At 39.1% G+C, this 22,773-nt stretch overlaps 1 protein-coding gene across 3 annotated transcripts in view; it reads left to right on the forward strand.

Annotated features, from left to right (window-relative positions):
- Window positions 1–22,773, forward strand: part of BANK1 (B cell scaffold protein with ankyrin repeats 1) — a 137,771-nt gene that overhangs the window by 87,875 nt on the left and 27,123 nt on the right. The gene's annotated exons all lie outside the window — the stretch shown is intronic.

Consider the following 22,773-nt stretch of genomic DNA (forward strand, 5'->3'; position numbering starts at 1 on the left):
TAACTTTATAAACAGCCATTTTTTTGATCAATAAATTTTGGTGCAACATTACACTTGCAACATAATCTTTTGAAATACGTAGTTTATTATCTATTACCATTGTTGTGATTTTAACTTTGCCATTATTTCTTCTTGTCTGCTGTTTTTATGAAACTGTCAGATCCCCAGATTAGAAAAACCTATTGGCTAGAATCGTCCTATTAATCATATTTTGCTACTTGTTTCATTGTGTCTGTTAATTTAGCATGGAATTTATTATTACAGATCAGAAAACTTAATTGAGCTCACATCTTGTACTATATGTCTTTCTTGTTAAAACTATATTAAAAATAATTCCCTCCTGAAGAAAATATGTCCACAAAATTATAAACATGAAAGCAATTAAAAGAGTTGTAAAAGTACTCATTATCAGTAGATGACACAAGCTCTGTGGCGCAGCATTACTTGTACAGAATTCCATTTTGAGTGTCATTGTGTCAAGGCAGAGATTTGCATTTTAATAGAGAAAGCATGAAATGAAGGTCCAGTATCTGCTGGGTTGTTATTTAACAAAGGGGCTTTGTTCAGAGCCCAGAGTGTTTTGCTTTAAAGAGCTGGTGGCAAAGAAGTGCAGGACAGGTCTATGCTTTGTTGCTGCAAAGCAGGACATGAGGGTGTATTTGTGCTTCACACATACATGCACCTCTTAAGATTTACACGTTTCTTCAACTGTTTGCTTTAGCAAAGCTGAATTGGACTGTGGTGTGTTGAACAGAAATTGCTTCAATCCATGAGAGAAGCAGAAAATGCAGGTTCCCTTGCACATCGAAGTAGGCATAGAGGTAGCCAGAGTATTCTGCAGAAAGTCGCCCTGGGAGCTACAATTTCATCTCTCTTAACCTCAAAACGGGAGAGTGGCTTTTAGTTCCCACTTCTTCCTTTAACAGTCCCCAAATTGTTCCGTGTAAGGTTCAGTGTTTCATGTCTACCTACCCTTTCCTGGGTTTTACTACTCTTTAGGTTTGGAGACGGGGGGTTGGGGGGGGGTGTGGTTCACTACTCTGAAGTGTTTTTAGGGAAATGAGGCAGCTTCATTTGGGGGAATTGAGGCAAACCTCATGCTCTATTTGCAGGCTTTGGGAATGCTGTGTTAATCTCTTATGTCCAGTCACCAGCCAGACAGGGAGAGCACGTTGGCTGTGTTTTGGACTGAGATGCATAAGCATTCAGTGAGCTGATGTAGATGTTTCTGTGCAGGTGCGACACTCCCATGCCTGTCTGTGGCTACTTCACACTGATTGTGAAGTTCTAAGTGGCCTTGATTGTAGACAAGGCAAGAGCTTAGTAGAGACTGCTTTACATCAGATAATATTTGCAGTTTCTTTGAATATTGAGAAAAAGAGACAGTAGCTTCTCTCTTGCTTTAACTAGGGTGCCACTTTTCCTCCCAGTACACTGAATTGATATTTTGGTAAGAGGGGACTCTGAGCGTGTGATATAGCTCAATATGTAGGCTGAATGCAAAGATAATCTGAGATCAGAAGATAATGTAAACAGAGCTTTGAAGCAACTTCAATTGATCAAAACCTCTGAAACTAAACACAAGGCGTGTTTGACTGCAGCTCTGAGACTAGTTGCTCCCAAGAAGACACACACACCAATCTTTCATGGAGTCGTTGCATTTGTTTCTCCTTGTTTTCCCTTAAGATAGAGTAATTTGGGATAAAAGTGCATTTTTCACAGGGAACAAAAAATTTTACTGGCAATGTGAATGTTATTCCACTGTGTCAGAATTAGCAGCCTGTGCATCAAGGAATTAATGTAACCGGTCATGAAAACAGTGATATGTTGGGACAGTGGGTTATGCAACCGCTTGTAGAAATTGTGTTATGTATCTCAGTTTAAAATCAGCTAAAATAACACTCTGAACAATATCAGTAGCCATGAATATAGTCCAATAAATCCCTGAATAGTAATTGGACTTCTGTTCAAGAGGTACAGGAGTAAATAAGTGCATTGGTATTCTCAGTTTAATAAAAGTGTCAGACTCTCATAAGGCGGCTCCTCAGATGACATCAATTGATTTCAGGACTCCAAATCGCTATCTGAGGATAGCCCCACAGAATATAATACAGTCAAGGGTTGTGTGCACAGTCACAAGCATTCAACATCTTTAAGCTATAATTGTTGCTTAGAGAGAGTGTTCTATTTTAGGTTTATATAGTATCACTCCTTACTGTGTTAACTTCCAGCTTTCAGCATAAGAATTGATAGCAATAGTAAGGTCCCTTGTGGAATTTTTATCTCTTCTCAGTGAAAATCCTGATGGCTTTTTTTTATTATTATTCCTTTTTTTAAAAATGCTTTATTGCAATTTCATTATTGTTTCTCTGTGCTAACTGAGGTGGGATTTTGAGAGGTGGAAGCACAGGTACAACAGAGACATAATGCAATGTGTTGAATGCTCCAATATAAATACAGAAATTCATTTGTTTTCAGAAGGAGAGCAAACTTTGAACTCAGTAAAAGCTCATAAATCACACACACTTTGCTGCTCCCTACTATCCTTTTTAATGTCATCACATTGTTGGTAATCTTGAAGAATCCTAACACCAGTTAACAGGGAAAAATTCCTAGCCTTGACCTGAATTCCCACCTGGCATACAGTTCCTGCTGATGGTGGTGTGCTTGCATGCACACGGTGCCTCATGGCCCTTCACTTCTAGGTAATAAATGGTTTTCCAATCAACCTGCAGACCTTATTCCCTTCTACCGCTGTGGAGACATTAGTGACAAACACATGGCTTCCAGAATAAGAGTCTCATGTGAGACAGCATCTGAAAAATACATCGAGGCTGTATTTACATTACAGGGCAGGTACCCTGCAGGGTGTGTCTCAGTCTGTGTTCCCAGGCAGGGTCTCTGGAAATCCTCTTGGTGGGAAATGTGGATGTCTATGTGGCAAAGGAGCAATTGTGCTTGCTGGTCGGTCCCCTCTATGGTCACTGGAAGTAGTCTAGACAGATGACAAAAACTGCTTTCCAGACAAAAATGGCCTCTGGAACAACAATCTTGAAACAATTTCATGTGCAAGTTCATTCTGTGTCCTTCCATCTTTTTTAGCTATTATAAGTTGCTTTTGTGTATCTCTATCATCTAGATTATTTTTAACACTGATGAGACCAGAGTTTTCATGCCTTTATTCACTGTCAGTAGTCTTTTATCCTGCAAACACTTGCATTGTAAAATACAAGAATATAATACTATCTGTTGTAAATGAGGCTGTTGGAAATAGTTTCTACAGTAAAGACTCATTTTTGAATCTTGCACTTATATCATGGCTCAGCTTATCGCTAAATTAATTTTCTATTCCTTTTAAATTGTCTTTTTTTTTTAAGGTCCTGACAATATTTTCTCCTAAATTGTCTTCTAAATTCATCTCCTGATGCTGTAGGAGTGACATCAAATTCCTGCTTGAAGACAGTTGAAAAACCCCTATTAGCTTATTTGGTAGACAGGGAAGAAGCAAGATTTTTGCCGCATATCTTTAACAAGGAGCTTTCTGTCTTTGTTTTGTAAGTTATTCCATGTGCTTAGTTGGAAAAAAGAAGGTAGTGATTTCCATGTGGTTAGTTGGAAAAAAGAAGGTACTGGCTTTGTGAGGAATGCTTGTGTTGGGTGGTGTATCTGCCAGGTAAACTGGCGGCCAGTGTTCTTGCCATCCCAAACAAGACAAAAATGTGAGGAATCAAAACAGTTGTAAAACTTCAAATCAGTTGTAGAATTCATGGCTGGGCATAGGGAGGAGTTTGAAAAATGTTTTTTTTCACAGTCTGGAACCACTCACAACCTCTCTAAGAACACAGACTGAGATCCAAGTCTGGTGCTCATCAAACCTCCTGTTGTAGACAGTTTTTGCCTGCAGGAATCAAGGAAGAGAAAAATTTTCTCATTTTCTCTTAACTTCTCAATATGCCACTTGTGGATGCTCAGGGACTCTAGAATAATTCAGGTGAGACACGGGGAATTAATGGGGCTTAAATCTAATAACTGGGAAATAAGTATCAGGCTGTAACTGCAGATTTTGAGGAAAAAAGATGTAAGATCTGGGAAACCTTAAAGATGCTGCGTAAGGTCAAAATGTAATGTATTTGAGTTCTGATGGAAGCATCAGAACAAATCCATACATACAAGTCCACCCATTTGCTACAGCAAAATACAGCTGGCCTGAGTAGCTTCATGTAAAACAAAAACACCTGCTCTGAACATGGTCTCCAGGTTTGTTTCATGCTATTAAAATGAGAGGGAGAGGGTGGGCTTTAGGTCCAATTGTTGTGCAGCATGGGACTTCTCTTCAGTGCTGGGAACAGAGTCTACAACAAGCCTGTGAACATGGAGCTTGGCCTCTTTCTTGGCAGTCTTTTGTTCCTGTATTGTTACAAAATCTACCAGGGAGAAGAGGGAGAGTATCTGCAATGCCAGAGAGCAAAGATAACAGGTCATTTTAACTACAGTGAACATGTATTTGGAAAGATATTTTACAAAAAGTTGGCTGTTGCCCCAGACAGATCACTTTTTGAGTCTGAAACACAGAGGAGTAGTAACTTAGCAACAGATCATCTGGTGGTACTTGGCTGACCTAAGGAAGCTGATGGAAGAGTCCCCAGGTGAAGAGGAGGGGGTTATTAAAAAAAAAGTGCTTTAAGTAGCAAGGTTTGGAGAGGAGAAGAAAAAGGGAACAAATTACCTTAAAAGGGGGAAATTGGTGCCCTTTTCTAAAGAAAAGCTGTGTGTTGAACCTCTGACCTAGCCCCAAGGAATGCTAAAATATGGCAAGGAATTTGAAGTGCAGTAGAGTATGCCAGCATCTGTTGTTTCACAGATATTTGTATTTTTTTTATGTGACTTCATTAGGTAAAGAGTCTAGACTCCTTGAAAGTTCGAGAGACTGTATGAACTCTAAATTGTCCTCTAATGCACTAGGTTGGATCTTGTGACAAATGAATGCCTAAAGAATTACGGGGTCTCAGGAGCCAGCCCTGCTCCTACAGCCCTCACACTGCAGTCCTTGGAAAGGTGTAATAACTAGTCTCTACCGAGCAAAAGCACTAGAGAAAGAAACTGGAGGATTTGCAGGGATCTAAAAAATTCAAACAGCCTAAACATTGAGGGACACCAAAGAAAAGATGTGGCTGTCTGGCGTAGGATATAATTGAGACCATATAGCACCTTGTATAAACAACTAAGAACTCTAGTTTTCAGAAAAGGAGCAAAATTTCATTCTTCTTTTGTTTATTAAGTTGTGGGTTTTTTAGTACCACACATTTCAGCTTCAGGTTTTTTTTAAAAAATCATCTTAGAATATGAGAGGAGTAGAAAAAAGCTGTTTTCTCTCTATATTTGCCAGAACCATTTTTTTATATATAAAAATGCAGGAAGATGGTGTCTATATTGTGAGTCTGAGTAGAAGACAGCATGCTTTTCTTCACCACTGAAGCAATTTTCCAGTGCTAATTCTTGGTTTCGGAAGAGGAAGTTAAAGCGGTGATGTTTGTGGTTGAGAGGAGATAAAAATGGCATCAGTTCTCTGTGCAAAACTTGTTTGCTTCAGTGGGTGTTGGTGCATGACTTGTATACTTCTCTGTATTTGTAGGAAGTTGCCTCCCTGTGTTCATACCACTGCTGGTTTTGTTGGTCACGGAAGGTCTGCTGCTACCTTTTATTTTGTGTGCGCTGTATTTTCTTCTGCATCAAACTTAGTCAGTACATCAGGATGGCTCCCACAAGTTCTTCTCATTTCTGGCATTTCCAGCTCTTTCCCAAGGGTCACTGCAGCTATCTCCAGATACTCTCAATGCCTTTTTTCTTTTTGAACCCCACAGAAGAAACAAAAAAAGCTTTTCTTCAGCTTGGTCTGCTAAGCGTAAAGGACTGGAGATGGCTGTGCTGCTCCACCAATGTTTAAGGAATTGCTACATTTTCGAAGTACTGCTTGGAACATAGCAACTGTTTACCTTCAGCCACAGGTGCCACAAGTGGTGTCATAAATATCCCGTGTGTGTACAAACAAAGCTCTCTCTTTTCATATGAAGAACATGAACTATCTAACTTGAGTTTAGTTTGGCAAGTATCTAACTTGCCAAATTTGAGGTTTGAGGGTTATCTTCTCTTAGACTGCCTAAAGAGAAGGCATAATATTCTGATTATTATGTTGAAAAGCAACATAGCTTTATTTGAATGTTATTTTTCCTTGCTTTATAAATTGCTTTCTCTTTCTTAATGGTTCTCCTTTTTGTCTCTCTCTGTTTCACTTTCTCTGGTTGTGGTGGCTAGCTATATTTTTCTGGTAAATCTCTGGTTTGGGAAACTTTTTTCTCTTCTTTTTCTTTTCTTGTTTTCCTTTTTCCTTTTTTTCCATTTTCCTGTTTTTCCTTCTTTCCTTTTTCCTTTTTTTTCTTTTTTGAAAATGCCTGTTGTGTATTGACTTCTGTGTTTAAAATATTGCAACAGTTGATAACAGTGACACCTTTACTACTGAATATAAAAGAGAATTAGGCTTATTGATATATTTTTACGTTGTGATTCAGTGGAAGTCTGTTCATATACACCCTACAAGAGACTTGTCTGTGACTTGGGTATTCAACAAGATGTGTTGATGCAGATGAACTTTTGTAATTACAGTGCATTAATACATTCTATATGTTATTTCGGAGTATGCACAGGATTTTGTGATAGCTATATTCACATGGATTAATTTGACAGAAAACTACAGTGAAAAGCCCAATGCCTTTCAAAGACTGGCACACTTGCTAGGTGCTTTGTGAAACAAAAGATATACATGAAGAATTTCTCTGGCCACTTTTTCTGTTCTGGTTATATAGGACATTGCCTTAAAATCTGCTGGGCTGGTAAAGGATATTCTGGTACATGGATTACATAAGAGACCTTCAAGGCATTAAGCATGAGACAAGAGATAGGTCATTCCCTAAAATTTCTTTCTGTTGCTCTTAATAGGTTTCTCCTAGTTATTTGCCTCCATTTTAACTCAATGGGTGCATAATTTGGGTGTGAGTTTTGGGATACACAATCCTGCACTGAGAACTGTGAGGGCAAGTTATTTGTTTAAGGTTCTCAAGCTGTTTGGAGGCCAAAGAGCCACTCCCCAAGCCCTATTTGTGACAATGCTTTGGAGTTCTGCAGAACTCTAGTTTACATGGGCTTCTACTTCCTTTTTCTTACGTTACCAAAAGCAATTTGGATGTTGCATATTTTTTCTAAACTGGGGATTTGCATCTTGAACCTTGAGAGTGTTTTATTATATAAGGCAATCAAAAGTTAAACTGGTGAAGAAGGAAAATCTGAATGTCCTAACTGGTTAAACAGCTGAATATGTAGAGCAAAATTAAGTGAAATATAAAAATGTAAGTAAAAGCTGTCCCTAAAGCTTCTAAATTGTGTACTTCACTGAATCAGGCTGAAGAGTCATAGTTGCTATTTCAGTATGAGGACATGGGTTATGATGAAGAATGCCATCATATTTCCTTAAATAATCTCTTCAGGTAACATTTCTGTCTAAAATGAGTCTTTTGTGTTAACTTTGGCAATTTCCTTGGTATACTACAATGTAAAAGTAGTATTAAGTACTAAAACTTCCTCTCCCTAGAAACATCAATGCCTTGTCATAGAAACAAGGTTGTCATTCACCTATTTTTTAATTGAGTCAATAAATAACCATCCTGAGTTTCTACAATGGAGGACTGCTGAAGTGTAAGAACCTCGGTTCAGTCTCTTATGTTGAATGATTTGTTGTTAGACACTGAGTTTGGTAGCATGTGTTCATCTGTTCTCTCATCCTTCTCTTAAACATTTTATTGCCTCCTCTGTTCACTATTATCACAGACAAACATAGGTCACCGAGGACTCCATTGTTTCCAGAACTGTGCAGCTTGAACTGCACAGGAGAGAGGTATTGTTTTATGATTTTTTTCCTACTTTACCTCCTCTTATGGGAAGGAAAAATGATGTGAGGTGTGTGTCCCTTGGGCTATAGAGTCCCATTCTCTGATATGCCTTTTGGCAGCATGCTGGCAGGTTATGAGTCATGTACAGAGCTTGGGAAGAACATCCCAAGCAAGAAAATCTGCTTGTATGTCAGTTCTTTTCTCCTTTCTTCCAGATGTGCCAAATCACTGTCATCGTTAGTGAAATGGTTTTTATTGAAGTGTCAAAATTTAACTTATTCTTTTGGTATTTCCATTGCATCAGTCATACAAAGCACTTGTATGACTGCCGAACCTGCTGTGCTGAAGGGAAGACATCCCATTTGAATTGATAGTGAAGAAATGACTCAATCAGCTGGAGTGTGCTCGGTACTCGTGAGCTTGTTTTCCTTTATTAACCTAAGCTCTCCTAAAGTGCAAGAAACACAATTGTAATAGTCTGCAACCATTTTGAACAAAGAAGCATGAAAAAATTGCCCATGGAATGCTGAACTGCAGCCATGACCAAGGGTCAAACCACGTATCTTCTGTGTTGATGATGTCTCTTCCTGGCTGGGGTTTGCTGCTTGCTCGTTCAGCATGAGTTAGCCAGAGCCTGGTGCTCCACACTGTAGCAAGTCAATGAATTCATGACTCAGGCCCCAAGGTCCTTGTTGATCTGTCAATCTGTATCTCTCTTCTGTCAGTCTGTCCTGACTACCTTGCTGCTGAAGTAGAGACAGCCTTGAAACTGCAAGTTGCATATTAATCTGTGATGTGACTTCCTATTTTTCAGGAATGTTTAGGTGTTTTTAACCAGTTTGTTAAAACTAGATATTTGGTCTTTTGTATCTCTCTTGCCCCTTAGGTCTCAAAACAAAGCAAAAAAAATTACTTTTTTTTTTATTCTTGGGTTCTTTAGCACTCACCAGTGCAACAATTCAACCAGCACTCAGAGAATACAAACCTGTCAATCATTTTAGGCAGGAATGGAAATCCCAATATGAAATACACTTGGATCTTGCTGGTTTTCATCTTCTTTAAACTGTAATTCCCCTGCAATAGCATTGTCTCTTCTTTATGGTTTCACTAAAGCTTTTGAATTTCAAAACACTGAATTTTAAGGTTTCCTATTCTCACTGCGCGCTTATTCCTCCTTAACCAGCAAGGTTCTCTCAATGCTCCAAAACTGCCTGCTGTGACAACAACCTCTCTTCTGCATTAGAGATTATTTTAAAATAAATCCACAATAAATCCATTTTCCAAACATCCTCAGCATCACACACTGCTGCATGAAGTTACACGTACTGTGAATTTGTTCAGTGAAACGTGAATATCCAAGATTTACCCATCACAGGAACTGCATGACAGACTTTAGATGCCTTATTAAATTTCCACAAAAGGGAATTTACACTCTAACAGAGAAACAAAAAGATAAGGCAGTACACTAAGCAGTCAGTTGCAAAACAATACCAGAGTGCTATGGGCAACAGGTAATACAGTGCCATCTCTTTTTTTTTCTTGTTTTTTTTTAATTCCTGCTTGTCAGGGTAACCACATTTAATAGGAGGTCAGTTACGACAAGTGACCTTCAAGTGATAGTTGATAGCAGTAGTCCATTTGTAACTCTTATTTTTCTCCACAGATCCATTTTTTTAGGTGCATTGTATAGATCTTTGGATTCAGACTTTCTTCCTACACTGTTATACATATTTAGAAAAAAAATGGGTGGTAGAGCTTCATGTAAAATGTTACAGTCCCTTTGAGGCTGACACACAATTCACTACATATGAGGATCTGCCCCAAGAGTGTTGCCCAGCATGCACATGCAGCAGAGTGTGGACTGCATGACTGGCAGAGGCCCCAGGGGAAAGAATAAAATGGGATTCCTTTTGTAACTGGCTGCTACTGTTCTTTCCATCTGCTGCTTGGGTCCTTTCAGCTCTCAAACTCTTGTAAAGTTATCCAGTCTCTACACTCATTAGCTACTTTCTATTAAAGTGCTGCTGGGGGCGGAGAAGATGAAGGGGAATGAGCTAGTTAAAAATTGCTGTATGTCCTGTTGGGAAAAAACAGAAATTCCCTTAAAAAATTGAAAGTGAAAAGGTAGAATTCAATTTCTTAATAGTAACTCTGATGCCTCAGCTTGCTTATATTGCTTTTCTATTATATAGTGTGGTACTATTAATAGTAGTGGCTACAAGGTGTCTGAGAGAGAGATGGGAGCAGGAAAAAAACGCAGTCCACTAATGCATTACATCCCAGGTTCATTAGCATCTCATTTTACTCTTATGCTGCAAGTATGTCTGCATAATGCAAAGTTTGGCCACTGCTCAAAATGATAAACCTTGGTAACTATGCTTGTGGATCCTGACAGTGGATTAGAAACATGTAATGGACTGAGCAGGTAATTGCAGCAGACTAACATTGCTGGTGTTAAATAAGAGCATGATGCTGTAGGAAGCCACACACTGAGTGTAAGATGTACGTTCCTTTGCACTTTTTCTCTCATGCTTTAGTCTTTTTCCACCTTGGCTCTTTTTTGTCATTTGCTGCTTCTTTCTTGTCTTGAGAACTGAAAGTGCTCCCTGAAAAGGTAATATTTGAGATCTGTATTCATACCAAGTTATAATCTTGTAGCAGCTGCCATTAAAACAGCTGTCAAATATGGTTTTAGTGAGCTGTGCTTGCTAAGCATTTCTCAATACTGATGTTACCAGCATAGAAGCAGGCTGATTACTCCAGTTTGTTTGGCTCCCCTCACCTTAAATTGAGAAGAAAAAGTGCTACATGCTTTTTTAAACAGAAATTACATGGATCCAAAAATACATAGTTATTTGTCTTTACGTCTCTCTTGAAGCAGAAGTAGGTCTCAATGCATGTCATACCATCAAAAATGATTTTTATGGCTTTTAGCAGGTACTCGTTTACCTTCTGCAAGCAGCAACTAACTGTATTTGAGTCATCAGTCAGGGAATGTATTTCTTTCGGATTTATACAAAACACTTATATTTGTTTAGCTTTTCCTCAGGTAAGACAGATTTTATGATATATAGCATGCAATTCAGTGCGTTGTGTTGTTCAACCCATATTTGTTAATGTAAAATTCTGAGAAGATACAATGCTGAATATATGAATGTATCTGTCTATCTGTCTGCTTCTGGGGATTACATGGAAAGCAGTTAACAGCTGAAATCAGGCTGTGGTAAAGATCGAAGGAAGGCAACACCACAGGTCAAGTAGGATGGTCTTGTCTAGGGGCAGGGACCCCATTCCACAGCAGGTTTCACAAGTATGTGTGATCCCAGGTACAAATCACATAGATCTGCTCTCAGAAAGACTCTGAAAGAACAGGTGACTGACTGCTCCCTGTAGATCTGCTACTGTTCACTAGGCAAACAAAGCTAAGAGGGCTAGGTATTTTCTTAAGATATGGGAGTATTTCAGAGAGAATTACCATATAAAATTAAGGCAAATAAACCTCTATTTCTTTCAGTAGCATCTTCTGTTAACTCACTTTTCATGTTGTATAATTTTTTGCTCAAAAATCAGGAATTTCTCTTCATAGCCATCAAGATGGTTAGAGGAATGGAGCACCTCTCCTATGAAAAAAGGCTTGAGAATTGGGATTGTTCAGCCTTGAAAAGAGAAGGCTTTAGGGTGGCCTAATTGTGGCCTTCCAGTGCCTGAAGGGAGCCTACAAGAAAGATGGAGAGAGACTTTTTACAAGAGCATGTAGGGACAGGACAAGGAGAAATGCCTTCAAACTGAAATAGGATAGGATCAGATTAGATATTAGGAACAAATTCTTTACTGTGAGGGTGGTGAGGCACTGGCACAGGTTGCCCAGAGAAGCTATGGATTCTGCATCCCTGGAAGTGTTCAAGGCCAGGTTGGATGGGGCTATGAGCAACCTGATCTAGTAGAAGGTGCCCCTGCCCACAGCAAGGGGGATGACCTTTAAGGTCTCTTTCAACTCCGTCCATTCTGTGATTCTGCAGTGGAAATATTCAGGTGAAATACAATGTGACTTTATATTACATAACAGATTATTGAACAGAATTTGTGTTTGCTGAGTTGCAAGTACTTTGGTTTGGCTTTTTAAAAATAAGCTTGGCATTCTTTTTCTCTACTGCTACCTTCTTTCCTCTGTTTGGGGGTCTGGATTTTCAGAGGGCTTGTAGAAGCCAGGAAGATGAATTTCATATTGCTTGTGTGCTGTATGCAGAATGGACCCAAATTAGACTGGACTTTTTGTCTCTTTTAGCTGTTTTCTGTAAATGCAGGATGTATTTCTGAGACAATGGATACAATTTGAAAGTAGTAAATATACAGCCATCAAATAAAACCAGCTGTCACTGAAATATGTGAAACCAGCAAAGCACCTTAAAATGAAATTATTTGTCTGAACGCAGTAGTGTGGAGGTCTCTGACCAAATGCATAGATTGTCTTTTTGGGAGAGAGAGAAGGGCTTTTGCTTAAATTGAGGTCCAGAGGTCTCAAAGTAGTTTGCCAGCTGTTACCAAGTCCTGAAACTTGCTTACAGAATGAAAAAATTATCATCACTATTTTAGGAAGAGAGGAGATAGGTTCTGCCAGAAACTTCACCTTCTCATTTGCTTTCTTAAACTACAGTATCACCATCCTTCAGTTCATACGTTGCAAGATGTACCTGAACTAAAAGAATAATGCAGAATGGCCATAGTACTAGCAGCAAATTTATAGTAGGTGAATCTGAAAGCACTACATGCACCAAGTTTAGATCCATTTCAAGTCAAGCAAAAATAAGAGAAGGACCTTATTTGGATTTGAAAACAAAATTCTACAGAGGTTAATTGTTTATCTGATTGACTAGGGGTGTCATTTACATGATACCTGTTTTAGAGGGAAAATTGTCTTTTACGTTCTTCCCCCTTTTATTTATTACAAAGTGCCTGATGTTACCACATACTGCAGCAGGGTTTTCCCACAGAAGTATTTCCCTAGATAATTTTTGCTGGTGAGTATATGCACAGCCATTAGAATAGTAGTTTTTTAATAGACATAGTTAAATGCAGTACAGGTAATAGCTGCTATTTCAACTGCTTTTCTAATACTTTAGCTTAGCTGTTGTTTAGGAATGCAAAGATTTTAAGAACCTTAATATAAAAACCTGTATCTGAAAAGTCTGACAGTTGTTAGCACATGTATGTGGAACATATTCTAGAAATACCATGGTATTTCACAAATTTATGCACTTTATCCTATTCTTCTTTAATTCAATATATTTTTTAAAGTTGCCTAGATAGAGCAAAACTCCTGCTAGTTTCTGTAAAAGAAGAAAAATTTCTGAGAATTTACCAAGATCCAGAGCAGAAGATCTGAATCTCAGAAGTCACCAAAGAGCTTAAAAATTTCTTTTACTTGAGTTCAAATGGCAAACAATACCTTGACTCTTGGCATCTAAAAGGTAGTTCTCATGCAAAATACAGCAGCTGCTTATATGTTAGGGTAGCACTCTGCAGTGTGTACATAGAGTATAGGGTAGAAAATGAGGAATGATGTATTGGTGCTAGAGAGCCTGAGACCAGTGATAGATCCCAAATGTTCTGCCAGTAGCATTTATGCAACTATCTTAGACTCCAGCCCATGACATCCTTGTCAGTAATCTGGAGCACAGGGCTTTGAAACAAACAGTGCTGAAAGACTGAGGGTTCTTTTCCTCAGCCAGACCATGTTTTCCTCATTACATGAAAAGGGGTTGAAAGTTGCCTGGGCTGTGGGCACGTTTAATGCATTTACTCAGTGCCTTCTGCATCCTCTTCCTTTCCTTCCAGATAGAGTCACTGATTCTTTCAGGAGCCCAAATCCTTGCTAAATGCCATTTGTTTTCTCTTCTTACTTAGCACAACAGAACAGCTAATGCTTAATCTTAAGCTTTCCACAAGTGCTGCTCTTCCATTAGCTCATTACCCTTTCAGGTGTGTTTCTGTCTAGCTGTTATTTACTCTGCAGTATTTTAAACATTTCACACCCCTAGATGATACTGTGGTCATCTAAAATGTAATTATGCTTTACAAAGGCAAAATTCTTACCTGCTTATATAATTTGCTAAGAGAATCAAAGAGATTTTCAGAGCCAATGATTTTTTCTTGTTTTGGATTTCAAAAAAAAAAAAGCTTTTATATGTGCTATCTAGGGGAAACAAAAGCAGAAATACAAAGGTATGAGATGTAAAATTCTGTTGTATTTCCTATCTGTCAGTCACTTAATGAATCTTCAACATTCTCTTCCACTTCCAGGGACCTGAGCATCTGTGAACTCTCCTGCAGCTGAGTGTGTATCAGTGCTACCGCTGGTTCCACCAGCAGTGCTCACCAGCAGATAATTGCTGCTTGAAATTAGTATTTTAATGAACTGATCTCAGCAAATGTTAAGCAAAATCTCCCAGGCATTAAAGAAATAAGTGGGAGGGAAAATTAATAACTGTGTAGTTCAACAGAGACGGATGGTCAGCAGGTGCTGGCTTGGCAAAGGAGTGGAGCTGGTTCAGGTTTTGGTCCTGCAAGCTCCCACCCCACGTAGGGACAAGGCCTATTGGGACTTGGCAGTGTTAGGTTTGTGGCTGGACTTGATGATCTTGGAGATCTTTTCCAACCTAAATGATTGTGTGATTCTTTCTCTGCTACTGCTTGATCTGCTGAGGGAGTGGTAATTTAGTAACTACTGAACTGAAAGTTCAAACAGTGTAATCACAGTCAAGTGAAAGAGAAGCTCTCTGGAGAATGGTTATTGCCTTGCCCAGAAAAAAAAAATCAGAAAAGCAAGAAAAAATTCTTACCCTGCTAGATTGAAAAAAATTAACCTGTATGAGAGATGGGAGTGCTTTAGTGCTTTTGTGGAGTTTGCAATGATTACACAGCCTGTCAAACAGCAGTGGATATTTTGTTCAGCAGAATCAGTACTCTACAAGATTTGAAAGTCTTTCAAAAAATTGTGTGGGTGTGTGATAAGTGAAGTAACAAGAATTGTCATTAAAGGAGAAATGAGCTAAAATGAGTCTGAGGAGAAATTTTATTTTTGAATGTTCAGAAGAAAAATCCCTTGATACTCAGTAGCTAGATTAGAGAACAGCATAAATGCTCAGAAGAGGGAAACTGAGCACAAGTTCTTCAAATGGAGACTGCAGAAATGTGGTTTTAAAAAACATATTTTTGTATATACCAGTAAATTTAGTTGTGTGATTAGAAGTCTCTTTTTGTTTCTCTCTCACAGCCATAGTCATGAAGGCTGTATAATAATAAATGAACAGTTATCAACACACCAAACCTTTACTTACTTTGGGTCTTTTTTGTATATTTGTTTCCCAGTGGCTGTGAATTTCTACAGAGAGAAGGCTTTTTTTTTTTCAGAAACTCAGTGAAAAGCAGGAGTTAAAAAAAGTTGCAGCAAGTTTGCTGTGATTTGATAGACAAGCATACAAAGTAAGTGTGAAATGACACAAAATAATTCTGCAAGTAGGGACCAGTTCAGGGATACTGGCTGATATGCAGTGCAGTAAATCTGCTTGTAATGAAGTTAAAGCAGACATGCAAATGAAATGGTTTAATAGGGGCACCCAGAATTAAATTACTTAAGATTACTGTAGATTATTTCAAATGAAACAATTCCTTTTTGCTGTTATTAAAATCTCTGAGCCCAAAGTTGGGTATTCATTGATGTTTTAATTTGTTTAGTTTCTTAATATAGTATGAATCGCTTGTTTCAGTCATACATTTGCTCCAGACTGATCACAAAATCATTAGATTTTGGCAGTGGAGCATTTAATTTCTCATTTATTCTATGTAATCTATCTTTAGTGGTTATGTGCATTTTATGTACCTTTAGCATATTGGAATGGGAACTCTAACATTTTGTTATCTTTTGGTATTGCAGAAAACATGGTACCAGTTGAGATGTCTGAGAAATTTTATGCAGAGTAAATTTTACAAATTACTGTGAATGTCACAGTATTATTTTTACTGTCATTCTGTGTCCTTGCTTGGTTTTGTACCTTATTCTGTATGAGGTTTTTATGTTCTAATTTGTTAGGATTAGTGTAATGACCAGAGAAGTATGCTTGTCCACCAGATCATGTGATACTCTTGATTTGAATTAACATGAAAAACGTAGTGTTAAACTGAAATCCATACAGATAAGTGAAGCAATTATGCACACACCTATGACCCCAGAAAATAAATCTGTGCTCTGGGAATGATAATGCTGCAGTTTTACACAGCAGGAACATGCCTTTGAAGGATTCAAAAATCTTGTGTCCTGCTCAGGTAGAATCAGAGGGTCAAGAGGGAATTTTAAAGATCATCTAGGCCACCCCACCTGCCACAGGCAGGAACATCTTCCACTAGATTATGTTGCTTGAAGCCCTGTCCATCCTGACCTTGAACACTTAAAACTGTTGGAAGTTAAAGGCATAATGGATGTATGTTAAAAGCATAATGGAGGTAAGGGTCATATATATTTAAGATTCAACAACACTGCTGTGTTTATTATGCCCAGACGTCTAACAGAAAGCCACATGGTGTAAGCAGCTGAGTGAGGAAGGCATGAGGGGTTTGCAATAAATTATGATTGCTTGCTACTCTGAGAAGTCATTCTGAGTAACAGACCAGTCATTGCCTTTTGTTCCTCAAATGAGCAGATTTATTCAAAAATAGTTACCGATGTTAAATACCTGTTCTTTTTGTGGTCTAATTTGTGTGGCACACACAGGTTTAGGTCAGTTGCCTCTTGCCCAGCTGGCTAATGGATGTTAGTGACACTGAGGGTTCTGTCATCTGGTATTGATATTGCAAGGCCTCAATAAGGCACAATAAACTGAACGGAAATAATGGAAAACATAGTGTGGAAAGGCATCAGTGAGAAAAATCCCAGGGACTTTTGATGTCCTTGCACTTTTCCTGTAAACATTTAGAGCAGGGAAGGGTCTTCTAACTCATTTCTGGGAGTTGGATGTGCTGATCTCTCTGGCTCAGCCATGCTGCATGTGCAGCTCCTGGGCACAGCCTGAGATGTGCATGAGTGTGAGACATGGTGTGGGGCTGAGGCTCTGTGTTCTCACCTGTGGTGAAGCAGAGAACAAAGCTGGGGGCCCAGCTTGGGCAGCAGCCTGGAGTACACGGGGCTGGCCTGGCCATGCTCCCTGAGAGGGCAGAGTGCATGACACATGGGAAGCAAGCAGAAGGCAGTAGCAGTTTTGGCTGGAAGGATAATATATGCTGTTCTTGGCTTTTTCTAAGACAAGTCTGGCTTAGGTCAGGAGGTCGAGTTCAAGTATTTGAAGGGCTTGATTCAGCCCCTGGGCTGTGCAGCCCACACTGCTTTAAACTTTAAACAGCCCACAGTGCTGTCTTTTTCAGCATTGAATGGCAGAACATGTGCAGCGAAACTTCCTTCCACCACTGTTCTTCCACCTGCCCGGCTTTACAACCAGGTTGGTTTTTGTCTTGGATTATAACACTATATTGAATGTTTCATTGCCCTCATAACCCAGAGAAGTCTGGGTTTTCTCATGGTTTTTTGCAAGCCTGAGTTATCAAGCAAGCTAATGGGGTAGTAAAGGTGTTTGACATTAATAAAGCTAATGAACAACAATGTTGGAGCTGTCCTCATGCATGCAATCAATTTTATGAAGCTCACTTTTTCAGTCATTTCTCCAGGTGCTCATACAGAACCCTGGGAAAAATGAGTCATAAATACTTAAACACTTCCAGTACTTTGATGAATATTTTACATTGTAGAATATGTGAATATTAGTAATTAATGCAGACTTGAGAGTTAGAAAAATTTTTATAACTAGAATGGCTGGTCACTAAGGCTCAGGGATGCAGTTGGAACTGAATGAAAGGGAAGTGTTTGCCAAATTGTCTGTTTGCTTTTCATGAAGATCTGAGAATGCAAATGGAAAATATTTCCTATGGTATACTAGTTCTCACCTTTGCATTCTGGAAAGCTCTGGCAGGGCAGTGATAATGGGCATAGTGTAGGCTACACCACAGTGAGGGTGAGACAAAAAGAGCAAAAACTGTGAGGATGGATGCCAAATGGAAATATTTCCCTTTTGCTTCAGTTGCTGCACCGAGAGTCTAAGCAGACAGTGCTGGCAGGTCTGAGGAGCGGTACAAGGAAATCACCTGGGGCTGGGAAAAAAAAATCCAACTGCTATGTTTCAGTCCAGTTTCTCTGAAAGCAGAAACATGAGAAAGCAAATCTGGTACGCCTGTGACAAAGAAGTGGGGGAAACATCCAGCCAAGGAAAACAGTTTCTTCTGTCTTGAGGTCCTGAAATTACTTACCCTGTTTACATCCCGTTTTCTTCTGTGCTTAAATTCACTCCGGGTGAGAGGACATTTTCAGTGTGTTTGTGTACCAGCACGTAGGCTTTCTCTGAGATCCAGGTCACCAGCATCTGCCTGGAAAGGAATACAGCAGGAGACATTATCCAACAAGTTTTTAAATGCATTGATAAGGTTTTGACATTTTAAGCAAAGGAAACGTCTAGAGGGCTCTTTTCTGTGTGAACAAAGCAGAGGAAATCACTGAGGGTAATCTTGGTGAGAGCGATCTAAGATATGTTATTGTATCCAGTTTCTATGACAGGAATGAAAAATAACAACATAATAGCAGCAATTTTTTTTTTTAAAAAGCATATCCAAGTGCATGGTTACCTCATTGTGAGGGAAAGGTTGAAAGAGTAGCAAGAGAACGTCCCCAAGTAGGAGAGTAAGTCCATAGGAAGTAGAAGCTGTATCAAGTTACTAAGGTCAGGACATAATTGTAGCACAGACGCTTAAGAATACTGTGAGAAAGACCAAGGCACAAAATGAAAGGCAGCTATCAGAAGTAATAAGAAATGGTTTTATATGGGTATTTTTCAACGATTCATTGTGAAAATGGAAAGGCTTATTCATTAGTGTCATCCTGGTTCTTGTACTATTCAGTACCCTATTAGCAATTTAAATAATAGAAAGATTTTTCAAGTTCTTTCCAAGTCCATGATGCATTGTAGTGATTTATGAGTGGGCACACTCCAATACAGTTACATGAAATTTTGAAGTGTTTGCAGTTCACATCAACTCCGAGGTTTTCAAAGCTGTTGATTTTACTTTTCAGAAAGGACTGTTTGCCTCATTGAGATCTGCACTGAAGAGAAAAAAGAAACAAAAGATACTGAAAGAAAAAGCGCAAATGAGACCATCTTCTCTTGGTTTTCTTCTCTAATGATATTTAGAGAAAATACTTACTTTCTTTAGGATGCCCTGACTCCAAAGACTTAAGACATCCACGTACCTGCTTAGTTGATATCAGATAATTTTAAAAGCGCTGCTGTGCTTGAATCTGGGCTCTCCATGCTCTTGTAGCCTTTCTAGCAAGCCCATATAGACTGTGGTAGCTTTAACCAGCATTTGACAACTTGTTTCTCAAAATCCCAGGAGGATCAGGGCTTCAAATGAGCAGAGGGAGAGGGCAGCTGCTGGAGTCTTTCAGACTGGTGCATCTCAGGGAAGTCACGTGGTAGAAATTGGTGTTTTCTGGTGACTGGCAATGTTATCTTGTTGCTTAATAGCCAGAAGCAGATGCCTAAGGCTGTGCCTGTAAGACAGCCATGCCATGGTTGTCCTCTGCTCTGAAATGCTGAGCTACAGAGTAGCAGGAGGCAGACTCATGAACAATGCATCTTGGCAGAACTGCAAACTTTGAATGTTGGGAGTGGAATAAGAAGGAATGTTGTGATGACATGTTAGAAACAAATCAGGCAACCAGATTTGTCTCAGCCTTGAAAGAACAGGCCTTAGTGGGACTGGAGAGTATTTTTGGGATGTCTGCTAGCAAGCCTGAATTCTATCCAACAGGCAGCTGGAAATGCCCTAGAATCCAGAAGATCAAATTGCCCTAAACAAATCAGAAGTTCCTACTTGGTTTATAGAAATATAAGGTATGGATATACTTTAGATGTAGCCATTTATATCTTTTACATAAAGGCTAATGTGAGCTGTGATTGATATGTTTACCTATCAGTAACTGTTTATAAATGAAGTGCTAATGTCCAGATTCTTCTCACTCTTGCCATAACTTGATACAATATCACTGTTGGGTTAGATTCCTCTGCGTTCTTTAATGCTTCACTCCTCACTATCCAATAAGGTTAAATGCACCTAATTTCAATGGTGTCAGCTCTTGCCAGAGCGGATGGCTCTGTCTCAGTTTAACAAGGAGCAGATCTTTCCAAAATGTGCCTTTAAAAGATGACTCTTCAGAAGAGCATTGTAAAAAACGCTGACAAGATGGTTGTAATAATTTTGCTAATGAATTCCTGAGTAAGGAACTGAGATAAATCAGTTCAGGCTTTGTATAAGAGGAACAGCTTTGAAGTTATTAAAAAACTTTACCTTTTTGAAAGTCAGTTAATCAAGACAGTTAAAATACAGCAGTGAAAGAAAATTAGGTATCTACCTTTTGACTTTGAGAGGTGGCATTTAAAAATCTTAGGACTTGAAGCATTTTCAGTCTCTCAGAGGACTTTCAATGCATGCCAGCATTCCTGTTGTATCCTGAGGTAAGGAAATTACTTTGCTAAGTCGTAAACTGGTTTCAAACATTCAGAGAGACCTTTTCCATATTCTGTTGCGAGCAGTTTTATGCTGACAGCAACAAATTTTTTTACTTCTTTTTTGTTTTGTTTTTGTAATGCTGGTTTCCAGGTAAGCTAGTTCTTCCTTTGGAAAGTGGCTTTACATCCATAAGAAATCTCTAGAGTAAATCAAAGACCCATTTTCAGCCAAACAGGCTCAAACAACTTGGAAGCAGCTATGCTACTGCATTCAAGTTACATGACCCGCCCATATAAAAGACACTTCAAACCTAAAAAGCAATGGGCATTCATTCAGGGCATCATGGCAAGGTTTGCAAGCTGAGTCGTGGCACTATTCCAATTTAGTTATGTTGTTTTGCATTCTTAAATAAGGACACTTTCCACTGCCTTGGGAGACACTGCACGATTTTTAGCTGCACAGTGTCATCATGCCCAGTGTCAGAGGAGACTTCTGTCAATAATTTATTCATTATACAGAATTTTTTTCTAGTGTAAACATACTTAGTTAAAGACTGTTTCCATCTGTTCAGCTTTTCTGTGTCTCGCAGGTCCAGGAGTCTTTTAGAAAGTGTAGTCAGGGGCTAAACTTCTGAATTGCATCCTGAATTCCCTACGACTCAGCATTATCAGTGGAGCAGCTGTAAACTAGCAGAACAGCTGACCTTCAGTCTTCTGAAACATTGAAGTTTCAAAGATGCATACTAATCATATCTATTCTATTGTTTTCGTGTGAGTCACCAGGTTTCCTACAGCTGAGAAATACCTATGTCAAAGAAGAAATTCAGAAAGTGCCATTTGTTTCTTCTGCTTATCCTTTTGACCTCGTTCTACCAACTGCATAGCCATGAGTACTTTACATTCACAAAGATAAAAGTGGACACCTTGAAAGAATTTCCTGGGTGTGGTACTCCAGTGTCATAGCAGGAGAACTTAATATATCTGGAGCTCTCCTTGCTTGATTTCTTCTACGCACATCTTCTCTTCACAGGAAACATATCAAAGTCCTTTTTTTACTCCCACAATGTACACTTACATTTAGCACATGCAGGCCTAAATCTTCTGAAGATAAATATTCTGAAAAGCTCTAACTTCGGAGTTTATAAGAGGTATCCTGTTCCTGTGAAGCATAAAAGGAACTACAGAAATAATAGGGAAGTTTGAGAAAAACAAGTTTCTCTCACTGATGCGCACATTAGCACAGAAGGCAGAGATGAATCCTCTGTTGTTGGAGGCAAGTGTAGCTGTGTAGAGATCCAAGTGTATTTGTAAAGCAGCAAAGCAAAGCAGGCCAGGGAGGCACCTGTTCCACAGTCTGGTGGCTGCACTGTCTTCAGACTGGTATTCCGGAGATAGCTGTGTACAGCAGCAGCAGGGAAAGGAGGTATTCTCAGTTCCCCAGAAAAACCTGCTATTTCTCAGTATATTTTCCTCTTTCATGCAGTGAGAACTCTGTCCCTGAGGCAGTGGCTGTGGGTGCCAGGAGGCAGCAGGATACTAGGAACAAACTTCTTGAGAGTACAGCATGAGCTCCTGAGAATCAGTTTCTGTGCCATGCAGAAGGGTGTAACTGCTTATCAGTTCTTCCTCTTGACTTCACTGTCCACTATTCTGCTTGTAATTAATCTTGCAGTCTGGATGATATATGGACTATGCTGTTTCCCTACCTGCTTTGGAGTTGGTGTATTCAAACTCCCGGAGTTAACATTTTGTGATTCAAAACTCCTGTTTAATTATTGAGGGCTCCCTTGTGTCTTTGGAGGATAGTTTTGTATCACACTTACGTGGGAATCAAGGTCCTGCTGGGTTTCTTTAAAAAAAACTGACACTCTTTGAAATTCCAGTTGTTACTGAAAATCAGCAATTAATAAATGTGTGTTCAATATTCTAGACAGCAGAACTGTCTGTAGTTGTGTTACAAGTTTGCTTTTAGCTGCTGTGGGTGAGCAGAAGTTTGTACCTCTTCTGCTTGAGGAAATACACTGATACTGTTTTAGAGAACTGATTGTTCTGACCCTCCTTGGGCTAATTTTGCATAGCGCTGTGTGAACATAACAGCTTTCTAGAGGAACAAAACACCACTCTGCCACATTTGGTCACTGAGGTAGAACTCCAAACATGCTTTGCAGTCCCATTTCTGGCTTTTCAGAGCACACATGGCTTTTGGTACAAACCACTGCTTGTAATGA

The sequence above is a fragment of the Corvus moneduloides genome, chromosome 5 (genome assembly GCF_009650955.1).
Source record: "Corvus moneduloides isolate bCorMon1 chromosome 5, bCorMon1.pri, whole genome shotgun sequence".
In the NCBI taxonomy this organism is placed as follows: domain Eukaryota; kingdom Metazoa; phylum Chordata; class Aves; order Passeriformes; family Corvidae; genus Corvus; species Corvus moneduloides.